We start from the raw sequence: 15,854 nt of genomic DNA, 5'->3' as shown, positions 1-15,854 counted from the left end.
CCGCACATATTTACTTCTGGTGGAGGGGGAGGGGAAAGGGAGAAGAGAGAGAGGAAAAAAAAATACATTAAAAAGGGGGGAAAAGGCATCGAGCGGAGCTGCGGAGGTACGGGGCCGGGAGGGCGGCGTGGGGGTCCGCAGGGCCCGGCCCGGGGTGCGGGGGGGGGGCGGCGGTCCGGCCCGGGGTGCGGGGCCCCGGGAGGAAAGTTTGCGGCTCTCGGTGCCGCACGTGAGCGGTGCGGGAAGTTGGGCGCGGAGGTCGCGGAGAAGTTTGTGAGGGAAGTTGTGAGTGCTCTCCGGTGTGCTCGGCCGCCTCGTGTTCCGTTCGGCGTGAATCAGACGGGTGATTTGTGGGGGTGACCACGCGACGTGCTCCTGCTCGGTCAGCCAGGTGCGATCGGGAGGAGCGGACCTGGGGCCTTCGGGGCCGAGTGTCCAGAGTGGCACAGAGCGTGGATGGGGCCCTCGGTTGTACCCCGTGCGCTCTGCTGTGCTGCTGGGCACCCCCCCTGCTTGGGGGGGTGGTTTGGGGCCTTGGCTTCTGCCAGGCCAGCCAGCATCAAGGCCCAGCGCCATGAGGTTGGGTTGGGGCCTTCCTTTGGGTACGTTTGTGTGAGCAATTGTTTTAGAACATGTTTTGTTAAGGCTTGGTCCCGCAAACCCTTATTGGACTTTGGTGAGCCTCTGTGGAGGAGAGTACGAGGGGTTCTTCCTGCTGGCCACAGAGAAGAGGAGCTGTGCTGTTGTTGGGTTGCCCAAAAGATCCGGGTGGTGCAGTGTATATCAAAGTAGCAAACTTTCCGTGGTTTCTTATAGCCATTTCTTTTGCTTTGCCTTTGGTTAAGGCCCAGTGGAACAGCAGTGCGCTCTGTTGATCTTCCTAAAGTCACCTGAGACCATACGATGTCACCATCGTTGTTTTTCTTGGGGAACATGGAGTTGGCTCCATAAAAACAAGGGCTGGTGCAGTGTCGTGCCTTGGGAACGTGGTGTTGGAGAACACCTGGAAACATTCACCCCTCTCTCCATGAGGGGATGGAATTGTGATGTAAGCGTACAGAAGGAGTTGGGGTTGGCTTTTTTCTGAGGCTGTGCAAAAGTTTATGGTTTTTTGCTCATATAAATATGCACGGCCATAATGCGTGTTCATAGCATAAAGAATGCAATAATTACAGTTAGGTTCTGTTGCTTAAGTCTTTTTTCCCCCTTCAAACGGGTAGTTATGATTTTTTTTCCCATTTTTTTTAATATAGGTACTTTCAGTTTTACTCTCTATGGTAATTATTGATGTTTGTGCAGTGCTTTGAAGTTGTAAGGCATCACGTAAGTGCTAAGTACCTGGGAACAGCACTATCAGAGTTCTGTTCCTATCATGAAAGAGTTTGACGCTAAAAAGTGCTACAGCCCTAAGCGTAAAGAGGCTCTGGATGGATTAGGGAAATGGTCAAAATTGCTTATAATGTTGTTTTTAGGTAATATTTTTTAGTTAGGAAGAGCAGATCCAAATAACGTAACGCAAACTGAGTTATTTTACCTAACTTGATTTTGGATGCGAAATTTAATTTCACATGGACTTCACGTTCCAGTCAGAATGTGTTTGCTGTTAGAAATTTTGTAGTGGCAATAAAGACCCACATCCTACAAGGATATAATTGTGCAGAAGTCAGGAAGTCCTGTAAAGAAACACACACTACTTCATGCACATCAGCAGTCTAGCTCGGCTGAATGAGCTCCACAGATGTCTGTTGAGTCGCACACAGATGAGTGTGTTTTGCATTAGTGACAGGCGGTAGGATGTGCCTCTTTCTTGACGCTGATCTTTTTTTTTTTTCTTTTTTTTGTATCAAAGTGCTATTCAGCATTCTGGGGAGGCCGAGGCACGGCCAGTGAGTCACCTTTCCTCAGTAGCCCTGTCCATGTGGAGCCCCAGGAGGTGGTCCCCAGTTCATGGCTGCTTGGCCAGCTCTCCCATCCGCTCCATGGCCCTTGGCCATTTGGGGTCGTGGTGCTGTGAGCTCGGTGACTTCGCCGGAGGGGACTTCTGCTGCTGAGCGAGATGGGGAGGTTGCAGAAGTGCAGAAATGTGTTGTGTGGAAGTACCACTTAAGTTCTAACAACATTCATTTGGTTTATATTGAGAGTTCTGATTAATGCCCTGTGTAGTGACCACCCTTAGTGTGTGTTTATGTGTGTGCGCGCAGCACAGTGTTCAATAATGTGTGTGTTTAAAGCTGTAACCCGTAACCATCTGCTCATGCAAGTAGTTGTGGGTTGGGAGAGAAGTGAAAGCGTGCGTACGCAGCGTGCGCCCATGTAGGGCTCCTGCAAGAAGTGGCGAATAGGAGAATAGGCTTTCTGCGTGCTCATTTTCTTAGTATAAGCTTAATTATTTGTGTTTGGTGAAGAAATGTCTGAAGCTTCCTCTTAGGAAATATGATTGGCAGCTCTTTTCAGTGTCTTTGCGTTGCATTGCAGCATTAATATTGTACCTTCAAATTAACAAGTGTTGAAGAAACGGTTCCTATGTTCCTGCCATTGATTTAGGTATTCCCGTCCCCAGTATGTGCAGCTTGCTAAGCACTGTGGTCTGAAATGAGATGGTCTTAATTTCTGTAAAGTAGCTTAATGAGAAGAGTGACTTTACTAGGAAAAAGTTCATCTAATGATACCAAACAGAGTGGATGGAGACCGCCTTATTCATCTCATAATTGGTTTCCTCCGAGATAAAGTATGACAATGAAATAAGGAGTAAGAATTATCTTTTGCAGATGAAACTGTAGGAGAATATATTGACTCCATTTTTTTTTTTTCCCTTTTAATTTAGCAAAATTGAATTAGCTGACTTGAGGTAAGAAGCAGCGAGATCAGGGCAACGTGGCTGTCATTTCTGGAGAGTTGGTGGATTGAGTCTAAAAGTGTGGAAGCCTGGTCTGGAAATCACTGCCAGTTTGTGTGGGAACTAAGAGCTGTGTTCTTGTTACGGCTCCGCCTTGTACTACCTTGTCCATAACAGGAAGGCCCTTTCCATTCTTCTCATGTTGAAAACAAGGCTGAAATGGCTTATACAAAACACCATGGAGTTTTAATGGCCATGTTTGAACTGGGAGTTGAGTTCTCCTTTGTTTCTGAAAGACATGTAGAACTGTATTTTAACGCATCCTCTGAAACCTTGATGTCGTATTCCAACACCACATTGGTTCTGTTAAATCCTCTGGTCTCTCCTTTTTATACCATGAAGGAGCCTTAAAAACTTCTTCCTTGATAACAAACAAGTGGTCATCCCAAGTGGGAGCTCGTGTGGCTGAATGGGAAAATGGGTGCAGTGGCCGGCTCCGCGGGTCGAGCCGGCTTGGCTAGCCACAGTGCAGCTGAGCCCTGGGGGGCTGCTTGCTAAGAAGACTTCTGAAGCATGTTCTTATCTTAGAAATAATGATAAAAGTGCTTGGTGAATTGGCATTACTGTTTCAGAAGCAGTGCTGTGTGCCTGCCTGGTTCAGTGCCTGTAAGGGGCCCTTCCACATCTGTAAAGCGGGGTACTGATACGCTTGTGTTTTCAGAGATGCTGAGTCCCCACAGTTGCGTTTCAAGTTGGCAGTTGCTGCATGTGCTCAGCATCTCAAAACATCAAGTCTCATGCGTGGCTTGCTGGCTTTTGCAAAATCCTGTTAGGGTATGGTTTCTGTTTCTGGGAGTTGTATCAGTAAAGGCTGTGTTGTGTGCTCTGGCTTGTGTTTGTTGTTGTAATTCTTCAGACTCCATGTTGCAAAGAAGCAGTCGTGTTTATTCATATTGTCTAGCATTAAAAAAATTCAGAATTTTCCAAAGAAAAACTATATTTTTCTCCTTTTTATGATCTTGGAGATGCATCTCGGTCTCTCTTCAGTGTAGGCATGCGTAACAGGCTCTCCACATCCCATGCTCTGTACAGAACTGCACACAGTGTTGTTACAACTGGCTGGAGGTGCAGAGGCACTGCTCAGGTCGGTGGAGCGGGGCAGTCCTTGGCTGGGCAGCAGGCAGCTGTCTGCAGTCGTGCTGGGACTCCTTTAACCCGTTGGTGGGCTGGGAGGAGGATTTAGTTGCTTCCCTGGCTTTGTGCGAGTCCCCCATGGAACCAGCGGGTGTCCTAGCGTAGATTTTGTGAATTGGGGCTGCGTGACATCTTTTGTTGTAGGAGAGGTCAGAAGAGTCTTCTGTGCAGCGCGCTTGTGGAGCATTTTCCCAAGGTTATGAGTTACGAGTCAGATATTTACTATTTATGAATACGTGGTGCCAAAACCACAGAAATTGTCAAGGTTTAGAGCCCTAGATACAAGCTGTCCCTGAAAGTTGCTTCCCTTGGTCGTGAACGGTGTTAAAAGTTCAGGCCCATGGATGACCTCTCGCCAGGCTCGGAGCTGGAAACTCTGACGGCAGGACACGTGGGGTGGATTCCAGTCCCCTGGTGGTTCCCTGAAAGTACCGGGCAAAGACGGGGCACTTTGATTCCTAGAAGTCCTCTAGGCTGGCTGAGGGGAGGAGCAGTGAGTTGTACGTGTCTTTCGTGGGCATTTTTAGACAGGCTGATAGATGCTTGAGTGTCAGCGTGACTTCTGAAAATACATCTTTACCTTGAAAAAGAGTAAGAAAAATATTAAGTATTTTTCATTTGTCATTGATAGTGGTCTAACCTGCAGCTCTGTTGGGATAAATGAGAATTGTTGCCATTAGTGTCAGCGGTTGGCAGTGCTAAGTGTGGTTGAAAATGTTACGCTAAAATACCAATTGATCTTAAGGACTGTTTCTGTTTGCTGACCCCTTCCCCCCTTTCTGGGTCTGCTGAGCTCACAGAAACGATGACAACTTTACCTCTTTTAGATTAAGTCTCAATTTGTCGGAAAAAATAGTTTTGCTCTTGCGTAGACCTATGGGGGAAATAACAAGAGATCTGGGTCAAAAAAGTAGGGCATGCAAGATATAGAAGCTGCTGGAGTGCGTTTATTTGTCCTGTGCTAGGTTAAAGGAAGTGTTGGTGCTTTCGGTTTGGCAGTGCGTCCTTCACTGCCGTGTGCTGCGAAGGGAGCGCGACTGTGAAGCAGTGAATCACAGCTAATTTTTGTACGGATGTCAGCATTCTTTTCCAGTGCGGAGTTTTTTGCTTGGATGTTAACACAAACGCGCATTCCTAAAATACACGCTATTAGCGATGAATTTTAATTAGGGAGCGTTCTGTGAAAATACGGAATCTTGCCACGGTGACCATTTATGAGTCTGTGGCACACTTACTGCGGGGTTGTGTTTGTTCAGATTTAATACTTCGTAATGTACTTTGCTTTAAAAGTTAGCACAGATGCGGATGAAGGAAAATGAGGAACGATGTTGTCAAACCATCCATTAATGCTGACGTGAAATAAATGGTGCCACAAACACACGTTGTGTAGCAACAGGTGAGCTGTTTCCCATGGCTGATGCAGCAGACCTGTGGCGTACAGGAGCACGGCCTGCACTCTCTTTATAATGTGAGTGCTTTGCTGATGCAGAGGTGGAACCTGATTTTTTTTTCACTGCGTTTCAAATGCACAACTGAATTTCTTCAAGCTGGCATGTCATGCTTAAACTGTAAATTTCTAGCACTGCGTGAGATGAGAAAATGTAGAAATACAAAACTTCCGTATGTTAAATTGCAATTAGAAAAGAAAGCCGGAGTGAAACAGCCCACTAAGCAGTTCTGGTAAGCTCAATCTGATAGCAGAAACGGATATCTAAATGTAGCTGATTAATGTAAACCAACTTTTTTTTTAACAGCTTTCATCATTATAGTAAATACTTGTCTCAAGTGGTTGAGTTGTAAGAAAAATGCTTTGTATGTCTGTTACCGTCTTCCACGGCAAATTCTGAATGGCCTCTGATTACATTAGAAATATCAGCGTGTTTATCGTACTGCTGGCGGAGGCCATGGTAGTTGGTTCCTCTGCTGTCTGTACACGCAAGGTTATTTCGATATGGGTTGTTTCTACTTCATCGAGGGCCTCTCTAAGATTCTGCCTTATAATACATACAGCGCAAAATGCATTAGAAATGGAGCTGTAAGAGTGTTTTGTCAAATCCCTCCTTGGCCGTTTGTTGGGTGCCTGGGCACCCAGGTACGCCGTTTCCTGGTAGAATTGAGGAGTGTTGCTGATCTCCTGGAAACGAGCCCTGTGCTTCCACCGGGCTGGGGGATCCCGTCAGCTTCTCCCCACGAAGGGCCAACCACAGTGCTCTGCTGCAGCGGGGCTGGGGCAGGCGTGCTGGGGGGCACGGCTGCGCTTGTAACCATCCTGTTTGCATGGACAGAAACACTGACGACAGTTTTTTAAATTGAGTCAGGGCTCCAAGGAGTTTTGAAATAGCCAGGGCAAACGCGGGATGTTCCGACTAATTCTTTGGCACTGTTGGTGACGTGCTACGAGAGGCTCTGCGGGTATGGGAAGCGTCGGCCTTTACCCAGCAGCGCTTCCATCGCACAGACTGAAGCTTTCTGTTCTGCTAAACTACCAGCATCGCCAGCATCAGCTCGTGTACGTTGGACCTTGCTAAGGAGCAGCAGAAAGCTGCATTTATTGTGTTAAATACCCAGAACCTTGTTGGTGTGTGCATCTGTTCTCGTGCTCCCCGCTTTCCCTGCTGCCGTGTGTAAGTGTCCGCTCCTGGGACGGAGCTTTCCAAGTGAAAAGAAGGAAATGCTGTGTTTTCAAAAACATGTTTGCAGTGATCAAATTAATCAGATTTCATTTGCATTATGTTACTATAAATGGTGAAAGTTTGGAACTGTAATACATCCTCGTGCCCATGGCTGCCTGCTTTTATTTGTTAGCTCAGGAGAATAGGAGGGTGCTGTTGGGGCTACTGCTGTTGCGTATCATTAAAGGAACCCTCTGAGCCCTCGCTAATTAAAACACCAGTGGTGTAGGGCTCGTGAAGACGCACCCCTTCCCGCAGGCTCCTGCCCTCTGCTCTGCCTGGTTCCGCTTCCCCTGTTTGCTGTCTCAGGCTTCAGTGCCGCACACGGGGTTCTGTCTCGGGCACTGCACTTTGCATCATTTTATTGTAATCCCTCCCTAAGTCTTTATTTGTTTTTCTAATCTCCCCTTTTTTGTTTTCATTTCCTTCTTCTCTTTCTCCGCTCCTGTGGTTTTGGACTGCTCTTCTACCTTCTCCCCATCCGTTCTTTAGCCAGTGCTTTGCACCAGACTTGTGCCTTTCCCTTGTGACACTTTTGTTTCTCCCGCTTTTCTCTTTCTGCCCCTTTCTCCCACCTTCAGCTGAGTGTGTGCAGAGGAGCCGCTCCTCCTGCGCAGCCCATGGCGTGGTGGCCGTGCCACGAGGAGCTCCAACTGCAGCTGGCAGCGGGGCCGCGTGCGCGGGAGAGGAGACGGGGCCGACAGGGTTTGGCAGGGCCTTTAATTGATAAAAATAATTCTGGCTTCCCACGTAAAGCATCGATCCAAGGCTTGCTCAAGTCAAAGGGAGGCTTTAGAGGTGGTTGGCATGGGTGTTTAGGGAGAGCGCGAGAAGCTGAAGAAGTTTGAATGGAAACCTCAGTGCGCTGCGAGGTGAGCTTTGTGAAATAAAGGATTTCATGCCATGAATTTTACTGGCATTGTGACTCGAAACGAACAAAAACAAAGTCGTGATGAAATCAGTCACGGCCTTATCTTATTGTGTTTATTGTGGGTAGTGTTGACAAGTCACATGCCCCATTGTTCGAGGTGAACAAATATAGCTTTGATACTGCAAGCTGATACGTGCGGACAGCCGCCTTTGTCCTGCGCTGCACAGATGAGTTTGCAGAACTGTGACTTCAGAGCTGAATGCCTGTCTTTGAAGAGTTCACGTTTTAAATTAATCCAGAGACAGCGTAACGTGTGTCATACTCTGTTGCTTGATATTTAATCGCCTTCTTTATTTATTTTTGCAGAACATAACATGAGAGATTAATGTATCATAAACTTTTTTCCACTTGTTGCCCTGTAAAACCTCTGGATGATGAGCTTGTACGTTTCCTCTGGCATATATGTGCTTGGGCTGAAAGAATGCAAGGTGTGCTTTTGAGTGTGTCAGTAACAGATTGCCTCTTGAAACTGTTCCACGTACACGTCCCTTACTCTGAAACTGGTGGCACTTGCTCGTAACGAACCTCATCTCTACTGAAGCCAATGCATCTTGGATCACCTCTGAATTGCTTTTACTGTTTGTGAATTCCCATAATCAGGAAAGAGGTAGTGTAAGTAGAATATATGCAATAGAGACTTGCTGCAGGAGCAAACTTAGCTGTGGGTGTAATCATCCAGGGGCATCTGGGAAAGAGAATCCCATTGCAGTCACCTGGGGATGATCAGAAAGATTGGTTTGTCTACAAGAGTTTATTTGTTGTTTTTCTCACGTCTTAATAATGCCAATGCAGTTCATTGTACAGTGTTTTTAATTCTTAGAATATGTCTTTTTTTCTTGTTGTTAGCTTGTGGTCTTGCTTGAGAGAGTCTTTTTTTTTTTTTTTCTCTTGAGAAACTGGTCTTTGCAGCGTATTTCATGCCAGTACGAAAGCTTTCACCGGAGTGGTCTTGAAAGGAGAGCAGGTACTCCTGGCAGGTGTTACCGAGACATGGAAATGCTTAGCAGCACCAAAGCTGGTGGCTGTGGCTGCTGCCTGTCTGCCTACCCCAGCAGTAGGAGGCTCCTCCAGTTGTGGCGGCTTACAGACACTCTGTCAAATACTGCCCTAGTTCCAATACAGAACGAATGGCAAGCTTTTGGTGTCCTAATGCTGGTGCTGTATGATAGTGGAGTGTATATTGTGGGTCACTGCAGGAAGTTTTCAGACCTCTTCTGAGCACCGCTGTGGTTTGCCTATACAGTCCCATGGCAAGGACCGCGTGAAGGAGTTACCTTCTGGTTATATGGGTTACGTGCTGTCGTAGGCTTTTGTACATCTGCAGTGACCAAAACTGTGCTTTCCTGGATTGACCTAATACACCTGTACGTAACACATACCTGTGTTGAAGCTGTTGTAATTTACATCGCCTGAGCTTTTCTGTCCACATAGTGGATAGCACAGAAGGCTGGTGTCAGGATTATCTGCTATTTCTGCTGCTGTGTGACCTTAGCAAATGGATTAACAAATTTACTCGTGCATCAGTGATTTAATAGTTCAGAGGAGTTTTCAGAGACCAGTTCAGTGCCCAGAGTTTTCTTGTGAAATGCTGATGGCTTTTGTTTGATTGTTCACCCTCAGCTTTCTCTGAGTTTTCATTTCAGACGAGCGTTCCTTTTGTGCTGCTGCTTTTGTGCAGCTTTTCTGGTTGTGGGAGTTGTTTGATGTTGGCCAGCACGTGGTCCTTCATGTTGGTGCTTCTTGCTGCTCGTGTCCGTATGTGGTGACGAGCCATTTTGTGTCAGGCTGCGTGGTTCATGAAGTTAGGCATGCTTGTGTCCTTAGTAAGGGGGAAATGGAATGTTGTATGAAGCATTAATAGAGACCTGTGTGTGCACTTTGTGGCCTTCCTGTACATAGTGCTCGTGCTCCTCAAAATGCCTTGCTGCTTGCATTTGTGTGTTAAACGGGCATAAGTAGCAACGTGGTCTTTGTCACGTGGATACAGTTCAACTTGGCCTGGTCTTCCTTAATAACTTACCAGAGTGGCCTTTTCTGAGTTTGGGACATCTCTTCAGTTTGGGAGTAGGACTCAAAGCTGTATACAAGTGCTTTTTGCTATTGTAAAACATACTTCTATATTGTGGCTCCTTTCTTATTTTTCACTGTACTCCAGGCTTTGACGTATCTTTTGGTTAATTTAAAAAGAAAATCCTGCTAGCACCGTAATAAATCCCTTAAACGTTGCAAGAAAGCATTTATACTTGCTGGGTAGTGTGGCTTGAAGTTAAAAGAGTGAATTTACAGTGCGCTCACATTTTTTGGAATGACTCCAGAATGAAAGTGTCTTATTCCTGTTTAGTGTAATACATTTTTAGCAGATAAAACTGTTGCTGTGGTCCTAATTGTTAAAAATTAAAAAAAAAAATGCTTTTAAGTGTGATCCTTGGATATTTTTATAAGAGCTGAATGAACTCCTTTCCTTGGTGGACCATTTTCTGGTATTCTGAGGCAGTCGACGTGTTCTTTGTAAGACATATATTATCACTCTGTTTAAGTCGATTCAGGCTCTCTGGAAGTGATCCAACCTCCAGGAAAGAAAAATATTAGTGTGTGTGGTGAGGGAAAGGGTTTCCCTTTATTTCAGAATTTGCTTGTCATGTTTAGCAAGTGAGCCATTTGCAGATGCATTAAGGCTCTGTGAAGCTCATTTTGGGGGCTGACAGTTTTCCAGTCTCGGTTTGAGTGGAAAGATTTACATGTAATGTTTCAGATATTTTGTTTTAAATAGCCAGGGATATGTACATTTGTTAAGCTGTGATTTGAGTGCCACACATGTTTCAGGAGAACGGCAAAGCAAACTGTTTAAAACTATGACAACAGTGGGTAGTGTGTTTTTTTTTCTATTTTTCTATAACCAAACGTTTGTGTCAATGTCTGAAATGCTTTGTTGCGTCTTTAAAATTGTTGAAGTTCAAGTAAAGTCGCCTTTGCTTGGAAGACTTAAGTATTTGCAGTGTGGTGTTTATTTGGCTTGTGCAGTTTTGCGCTCTTTAAACACGGCTTTTTGTTTTAGCTCTGGATTCCAGCAAAGCACCATTCTAGCCTGTGAGGCTGCTCCGAGGGAAGCTGGGGTGCACTGATGCTGCACCCGTAGCTGTACCAAAGTGTGAGGTTAAATGAAAACGGGGTGTGTGTGTGCATGGCATGGAGCAGTGCTCCTCTGGGAAGTTCTGGTACCCTGTGCTCACGTGAAGCTCCTGTGCCTTCCAGCAAGAAGGCAGCAGCTATCTAAGCCTATTATGACTTCAAGGCTTTACTCTGTGGGTTGAGTTGCAGCTTTCTAGGCTTGGCTTGCGCCTTGAGGCCAGTACTGCACACACATGCTTGGCTTAGTTGGTTGCATGTTCACCAAATCAAGTGGAGCTCCTGGGACTTTTATTTAAGTGTAGCTGGGCTTCGGCAGAAGGCTGCCATTGGGTGTGTGTGTGCTCTTCAGTGCTGGACAAGCTGGAGCATCGAGCTTTGGAGTCTGCAGCCCAGCTACCGAGGGTTGATGCAGAGGTGCAGTGGGTGGAGGGCTCCCCTCTCCACGCTGCTGGCAGGGCTGAGGAGCTGAGCGCTGCGTGTTGACGCCTTCCTTCCTGGTTCCCCTCCTGCCACAGCTGCCGAGCAGGATGGTTTTCTGCACCTTTCCAAAGTGCTTCTTGCGGTGTTGGTTGGGAACCAAGTGCCGCCTATGCTCCCAGTCACTGTAATCATCGAGCTGTGGTTTGGAAATTTATTTTTTTACATCGATGTGCATTTTGGATTATTTTCCTAAAACACTTGGTTTAGACTTCTGACGTCTTAATGACTGAAAATCTCAACTGGTTTTGTTTGGATCTCTTTCTTCCTGAGGCGGAAATCAGGCCTGAAAATGTCTTCCTCAGAAGTTGGTGAGGGAGAAGCTCTCTGGTAGCGTTGCTGAGTTGTTGAGATCAGCTCTGAATTGCCAGATAGTGTAATTCTCTTCTAAGAGGAGCCTTCCCCCCACCCTCCCCAGCAAGCCCTAAAGTGTTCTTTGTGTGAGTGTACTATATGATCTCTAATTATATGATCGCATACCATTCTGCAAATAGTGCAATGCAATAGCATAGCATTATTTCCAGGATCTTGAAGAGGACTATTCAGCAGTCTGCCTTAAGCCCTCGTCTTGCAGGCTGCTTTGTGTAAATCAACTCCTTCTCCTCCCAGAAGCAATGTTTACTGTAGCTCTGTGTTAGAGCTGGCTTCAGAGCTCATTGCAGAACCTGGGCTTGGGATGTCATTTTTGAAAGTTGCCATTTAACTGCTCTTATACAACATATGCATATTAAGTAGGATAGCAGAATAACAGTGAAATTGCTCACCTAGGCCTGCAGATGAATTACCATAATTAACTGCTTCTTCCCGTGAATTGCACCTAACGAGGGCTGTGCTGTTGGCTGAAAATAAATTGCATAATGCATTACTGTCGACTAAATTATTTACATACCTTAGAGATGGTATAAGAAGTCTGCAAAATAAGTGGTGGACCATAATGAAAATGAAACGGGGAATAAAAAGAAGAATGACAGAGAGAGCATGGTGTAGTCTGCATTCTCCCGGGTCAATGAAGAGTATTGTATTTGGTTTGCAACGTAGTGTGTGATTTCCTATTTACATATTTATCACATGGCATTGCATAATGTATACGTGCAGAAGGCAGAGTTAGATCTGTGCGTGCAACCTTGGGCCTAGTTCTAGGAGGAGTGTATCTGCGTGGTTACAATTTGCATCTGTTTAGTTCGTTTTTGTTGCTTAACTATGGTGGCAAAATATGCCAAGTCAAAAGCAAAAGCGCGTAAATAAATTAAAAACAAGCTGTACGACTTGCTACGTGCTTGCTGTTCTGTGCTTACATGGGAAGCATCCTTTGTGTTACTGTTCCGTGCTGTGAGGCATTCGGGGATTTCTAGTCCGTGTGCGTGGCCTGGTTTTTATAACGTCATCCTTAGCTAAGAGTAACTTTAAAAGCACAATATTTGCATACGTAGATAATGCAGAATCCTTTAAGGGCCTACTTACGGCTATTTAATGTAAAAGGTGGTTCCTGCAGATGTGTCCTTACCTGGATGGACACATTCCATTCATTTTCTCCAGAAGCATGGAATGTTTTTGAGCACTTTGTTGCACGTTGCACTTCACAGTGATACGTGATTCACACTACTGCAAATACGCCCTGAGCAATAAATACTGCAGAGGAAAAGACCGATCTATTTTTCTCCTTTTAGTTCACATTTCTGCTTTCCTCCCATCTCAGGGCGTATTCTAGAGCGTGCATTCTATGCTCCAAGCTCTGATGTGAGCTCTGAGTTCTGTAGGTGAATGCCTGGAGAGATGGAAGCGTGCAGAGAGGCGCTGATAGTGGCTTCCTGTCTGGGACGAGGAGCGCTCGTTTCAGTGACCTGTAACTGTGCTCAGATGGGTTTGGCTTTTTGGTTGGGTGGAGTTTTTTTGTATGTCACCGAAGAGAAATGTTTTTGAAATAAAGGGGAAAAGTGGAAAAAAAAAAAACTATGAATGCTTACGGAAGACTTGAGGCTGTGAGAACCTGTTGTGAAGCATGAGTAGAAGGGCAAGGCTTTCTGTTTAGGGTATAATTATGGGTATGGGATAATTGTGAAGTTGCAGATGAGAGAATGTTCTGCTTTGCATCATAGGCTGCTGAGTCCCAGCTGAGCAAGGATGGAATTCATCTTGGCTAACGTCTACTCCTTTCTTGAATTCATTAAGAGAAAGGCATGAAATCTGAATATGTTTACCTCAGTCTCTTTCTTCGTATTTAAAAAAAAAACACCCATATTTTATTTTCTTAGATTCAAAAATTTAAGGATACCTATGCAAGCCGCTGGCTCTTTACGTAATTAATCATATGATAAATACAGTTAAATTTAAATCACTTCCATAGGAAGTTGGCTGTCTGCCCGGACATCTGACGTCATGTAGGAAGCACACACTCCGTCTTGGACGAATGGTTTTGGCACAGTGCCGGGAAAGTCATCGAGGTTGAGTTCTTCAGGTCTGCATGGAAGCAAGCTCCAGGGCCTCTCCACCTAATTCCTGCCTAGGCATCTCTCTTCCCTTAGGCACCTTTCTTTGCACGTTTGAATAGCCCTGCTGCCCACTGATGTGAGGAGGGGAAGGCCAACCCTGAAGCCATTGAAGTGTTCCTTTGTATGTAACGAGAAGTTTCCATTCAGCCTTCTAGATGCTTGTAACGTGGTGCATAGACTGGGATAAGGACTTGGTTATGGTGAAAATAATTCTTCATAAACTGATACGAGGAATGACGCCTCATTAAAAAGAATGTATTGTGCCAATACAAAAATCATGTTTATTTCCAGTTCTAGAGTTGTATAAATACAGATGCTAGACATACGCTGAGTATTGCTTTAGTAGAAATACTGAAATTGATTTTACTCAAGTTAATAAATCCGAGAGTTAGGAAGGAAAGTAGTGGAGTGATGGGTAGAAGCAAGACAAATGAAATGAGCAGTAGAAATCAAACGGTGGGAGAGTTTTCTGAATATATTTTCACAAGAAGGCAATTGCATAATGTTACTCAATAAATTAGGCTTTTATCTACTTACACTTGTTCTAAGGGCAAGACAGAATAAACACGACTGCTGAAATCCTTACATCAGGCAACCAATTATGCTTTTCCTTTTCTTTAAGTGAATGTAGGAGTGGTGAGCGTATATGGGATTGGCAGTAGTGAGAGCTGTGTCTGCAGCATAAATGCTGTCTGGAATGCAGAACTTGCTGTACCATTGGGCCAGTTGGAGGGGTAGTCCAAATTATAAAAGGCTTTTCTGTCTTCAATTTCTTACACCTCTGCAGAATTTGTTCTTGGAAGACAGTTACTGCTTATGATACAGTCTCTTTTTTTTTACTTTTATTTTTTGAAACAGTAAATCCATCTCAGTAAAATTCTCCAAAGAAAAACATCAAACCCGTAAAATAACACTGCAGTTTTCCATTCAAACTCCTCCTTGGTGCTTGAGCACATAATTATGGATTACAACAGCAGTAATGTTTGCTCAACACCTGTAGCTTCTCACTAGCGTCGACCTTTCTCAATAAAAAGCATTCTTCAGTCATTGCTGGTTTAACACTGGCTCCTCCAACCCATTCCCAACTGTTTCAGCTTTATCCAGGTCTAATACCAAAACCAGGTTCTTGCGGAGCATCCACCTGTTTCTACATTCTGACCCTAGTATAGATGTGATCTATTTTATTATTTTAAGGGGTTATTGATAGAAATGTTCCAATAAAATTCTGTGCTGGACAGCTTAAGCAAGAGGAGGAGGGAAGAATTTTTTTATCATTCTTGCTTAATTATGTATATATATATATTTTTTTTTTCTTAAGGCATATTTGCTATGTGTATACTGAGGTGGAAAAATTGCAATGTTTTGAATGCTGTCCAGCCCCCCCCAGAAAACTCGGTGACTTTCTGTCTGTGGTTGGAATATCTGTTTTGATGCTCTGGGGACACAAACAGTGAGTTTGGCGTATGTGTGAATGAAATAGTTTCGTTCTGTTTCCTTGGAGTTGTGGTATTTGGTGAACTGGTGTGATTACTGGAATGGGGTGGCATGGAAAGGCTGATGGACTTAATTATTTATGGGATAATTTTTATTTTGTGGTTCATTATATTGACATAATTAATTCACAGCAAGATTCCTATAAAATTGCATGTTGTGAAATATTTATATATTTTTAGAATGTCCCAACTGTTACGATAGGCATGCAAATAATTGAAACAAATGATATGCAAACAACTATTTAAATACTGTAGAAGCAGGAACGTGCTGCAGTTAGCACGCCAGGATGCCGTCCGCCTGCTGGGGTGGGGTCCCGGCCCGTGGCTGTGAGCACATGGCCAGGGCTGCCCTCCTCGGGTGTCTGAAGGCCCAGGTTCCTCATATTGCCATGTGTGCTGAGGCTCGGACTGATGTCTTGTCCCCAGCTGATCTTAATCGTCCTACGCATATTGAAGTGTAGATCTATCTGTGGCTCAGAATAATTTATCTTTTAAAATCAGGCTTCACTTATGAAAATACGTGGCTTGCAGAGGAGAAGGGACTTCTATTTTCATTTATCAGTCATGTTGATGAGATGTGCTTCATAGCTTGAGAGGTCCCATCCTGAACTGACTTCCTTTGTGTCTAAGTTC

The 15,854-nt window shown here is 44.8% G+C and overlaps 1 protein-coding gene across 6 annotated transcripts in view; it reads left to right on the top strand.

Moving 5' to 3' along the window:
- TBL1XR1 (transducin beta like 1 X-linked receptor 1) overlaps positions 28–15,854 on the top strand; it is a 91,945-nt gene continuing 76,118 nt past the window's right edge. For 2 of the 6 annotated variants that reach the window (XM_021395583.1, XM_021395580.1), the window contains exon 1: positions 230–391. The gene's annotated coding sequence lies outside the window, so the exon portion shown is untranslated. Of the gene's footprint in view, positions 107–229; positions 392–5,580; positions 5,711–15,854 lie in introns of those variants that run through there. The other 4 variants (XM_021395582.1, XM_021395579.1, XM_021395584.1 and 1 more) reach the window with 4 other exon arrangements.

The sequence above is a fragment of the Numida meleagris genome, chromosome 4 (assembly GCF_002078875.1).
Source record: "Numida meleagris isolate 19003 breed g44 Domestic line chromosome 4, NumMel1.0, whole genome shotgun sequence".
NCBI lineage: Eukaryota > Metazoa > Chordata > Aves > Galliformes > Numididae > Numida > Numida meleagris.
The sequence above is the reverse complement of the archived record's forward strand: the minus strand, read 5'-3'. Positions and strand labels throughout refer to the sequence as shown.